Here is a 3,673-nt window from a genome sequence, read left to right as displayed (position 1 = left end):
GTAGGTCAGTGTGTCAGGTTTTTAAAGACTTTATGCTAATGCAAGTTCATTGGCTTCATTGAATGTATCACATCGGGATTCAATTATGGTCCTTTGACAGAGTAAAATATTCCTGTTCAGAAATATTGTAAATTGTTTCCTTGTACTAAACTACATCCATAATTAAATTTACTGAATTCAGAAAGATCCAAGGCACTTACAGGGATGATTTTGAGCTACTGAAATATTCTTCTACCTGAAAGTGTGTTAGATTAGCTTGTCATTCTGTTTTATCCTCCATGCTGTAAGAGGGATGTCTGGTCTCTAAGGGGGAAAGAAATGGAGCAGATAACCTGAAACTATTGCTGATTAAATACTTTTATGCATCAAGTAACCCTTAAAAAATTAAATGTCTGTTTCACTTTTAGAATTCTTTCTGTCTATAAATATAGCTAAGGCAAAAAGACTGAATTCCTGTGCAACCATATGATTCATTTTCTAAACTAGCAAGTGTCATCACACTATAATTAAAATGACTAACTGCCAATGTAAGTCTGCTTGCAGTTGAACTGAGTTACCCAAAGAAAAAAAAATGTTATTTTTTCTGACATATGTTTGTAGAGCACTTATCACTTGTTTTCAGTTTTCTTTTAAATTTTTTAAGTTTCGGTTTACCTGAAGCCTGAACCATTCTTCCTTAGCTCCTTCAGAGTATCACCTTGTTCAGTTCCCGATTGCATGTGATTTAAACTATTCCCTATGATTTGGCTTTTTTTAATCCTGTGTATATATAAAAAAAACCTGCACACAACCATGACACTTCAGTTCTCTGCAGCAGTACATACCACTGTAGATTGTGTACTTAAAAATATATGACAGGCAGTTTTTGCAGAAGGAGTGAAGAAAATCTAAGTGTGCAAGATAAATTGATGATTGGCCAGTCAGTAATGTTTTGATATTACCTCTTATGCAAAGATGAAAAGAAAATGCTTTTTTGCTGACATAGTTGGAAATGAGCAAATGCTAATTTACCCAAGAATATTTCTATGGTTATGAAAGTGATAACTAAGCTGCATCAGTGTGAAGTATATTTGAATACCTATTTTAAGCATGGCTAAGATTTAAGAATTAGCATCAGGTACAGCTCCATGTGTAGACAGCTTTAGTCTAAACAAGGTATAATTGTGTTTTATACAGCAAGCTAAATTACCAATTATAAAGAAAGAAGAAGCTGAATAGGATAATTGGTCTGAATGTCTTGCTAGGAAGCTATAAGAAGTGGGGTTTGCTTTTATAGGGCATTGAATCATGTTTTAAAGATAAAATGATGTGTCATGGAAAGGTGTCTTGTAAGTAAACAACTAATTGCTCCCAATGAAATGAATTGTATCACCACTTTTAATATAGAAACCCCTTTCATTTTTAGCCCGTGGTTTCCGACTGCGGTAGGGATGAGTGACAAATGCTGATTATATAATCCTTTCACATCTCATACTGTCGCAAATGTGCATTTGAACCTTGATTTATTGCTAGGTGTAATTACTCAGGCTATCATTATTACTGATATTTGTTTGCTTGTGGTGGGGTAAGGGAGATGAGAAAGGCACAGTACATGAGACAAACAGACCTACTGCTATGTTGGTTCAGGGCTCTGGCTTAGCTGCCAGTTTTGGCAGGCTCCCCACTACGGGGCTGCAACTATTAACTGCTTCTGTGCTCCCTTGCAGGAGTAATTGTTATTCCGCCGGTTGGAGTCAGCGTGCGTTTCACTGTATACCACTTCCATTTTCAGCAGGGAGCCAGTAATTTGGCCATAACACATCATACTTCTGATATTTTCAAGGAGATTTTAAAACATCCCTTTCTCACAGAGGGCCAAACCTTCCCTGCCTGATGTCAGTTGACTCGGCTCCAATGACACAGAAAGATCTGTCCCAAGTAAATTCCCCACCACGAACACACACATTACCATCTTATATTTTGCCTTGCACAATGCCCTCTTGCATTTTTCACACTTATGAAATGTGACTGGTTTTACAAGCCTCGTTGCAGGCAGGCAGTTCCTGAGCACATATCCTGAGCCAAAGGTTAGGAAAGGCATACCTGCCTCTACCCTGGGAACAGCTACTGCCTCCTCCCAGCCAAAAGAATGTAGCGACCAAGCATGACGACAATGAGTAAATGTCGTTGCTGTTTTCACTAATCAAACAGGAACAGCAGGAGGGTCACTTGTCTTAATTGCATTTACCCCAGAAAAAGACTGCTGTGCCTACCAGCTAGGCATGGGGCAGTTACAAAGAGGCAGTCGTGCACTCTCTTTACAAAGCTATGCCAGTGAGTCGCCGTGTAGTATAGATGATGGAGCCCATATGTGTAAATTTTCAGTGTAGAGTAGCTGTAAATCCAGTTAAAAATTTCCCTGCAAAGACCCTGAAACTTGCAAGCAATCAGTCCTGCCCGCTGCCTCCCCTTGTAACCGCGGATGCTGGTGCTTGACTGGGATTCAGGCCACTGCAAGGTAGGCTGGCACCCACTGGTAAGTTAAACGCTTTTAAGACAAATATGGTGAGGTTTACAGACACGAGATCTTTTTTGTTATGGAAGAAGTATTTAAAACTAGCTTGTTTCAAAATCTTGTTACTTTAAAAAGCTAAGAGAAGGCTTCCACAAGTTAGAAACAGAGACTCTTTGATTTTTATAAATTCACAAATACTTTTTTTTTTTTCTTTAAAAGTGATACCCAGTGGACGTGTAGCAAACTGACAGTGAATGAGAACCTTTTGCTCTCACAGCAAACCAGGGTTCACCTGCAGCGCACACATGCCTCCAAATCCACTGCAACAAGATCAGGTCCTAACCCTTGCGCAGACGGGTCACCTGATGAATAGGAATACCACAATCCCCTTGCCAATTAAGGGATATATTGTGCAACCCCTGTTTGACACTATGGCCATTTACTCAGCTTCAGTGGGAGTTAATGAAAGTCCTGCATTCTTGAACTACTGTTAAACCTGCCAAGTTAACGCAAACTGTAATGGTGATTTTTAGTAAGGTAGAGGATGGTGTTACTCACAGTAAACTCAAGCACAAGAATTCCGCCGTTCCTTTATATGGGATTAGAATAAATCCTATAACCACCTAATATCAGTTTAGGGTTCTAACTTCCTTTTTAGTAATCTGAACTATATTTATATCCAAGACTTGGTGTTTTCCTCCAACCGTCAGCTTGTGTCCATCAGAAAATTTACACTGCAATTAGTACCACTTGTGGTATTAGCGGTACAGTTGCACTAAAGGTCAGTGTTTGATGATGACCAATGAAGATCTTGCTTGGGGTAAATAATCTCTTCCAACAGCTTCATGTTGATTTGTAGAGGTAAAAATGTGCTATAGGTTGCTCTGTATTACAGAGAAATATATTTCTACATTATTCAGTTATAGGTTGACAACTACATTTAAAAATCATTAGCTCATTTTACATACAGTACAGGCTCTGTCTAATGAGGTGTTAATGGAAGCCAAGCTTCAGCCCCTATTCTTTATAGGCTGCTGGTTAAATTCTTTCCCAGTATCCCAGAGTTCGAATTCTCGCAATGGGAAATATATAATTAAGGTGAAATCAGCACACACTACATGTTAAAAAGAAACTATTTACATTACAGATTGAAATGGATTGGGTTTCCAGGGGACAGGA

General features: G+C 38.7%; 1 protein-coding gene across 1 annotated transcript in view; it reads left to right on the top strand.

Moving 5' to 3' along the window:
- SEMA3E (semaphorin 3E) overlaps positions 1 to 3,673 on the top strand; it is a 175,859-nt gene that overhangs the window by 33,429 nt on the left and 138,757 nt on the right. The gene's annotated exons all lie outside the window — the stretch shown is intronic.

Source organism: Falco punctatus, assembly GCF_963210335.1.
Source record: "Falco punctatus genome assembly, chromosome: 6".
NCBI lineage: Eukaryota > Metazoa > Chordata > Aves > Falconiformes > Falconidae > Falco > Falco punctatus.
The sequence above is the reverse complement of the archived record's forward strand: the minus strand, read 5'-3'. Positions and strand labels throughout refer to the sequence as shown.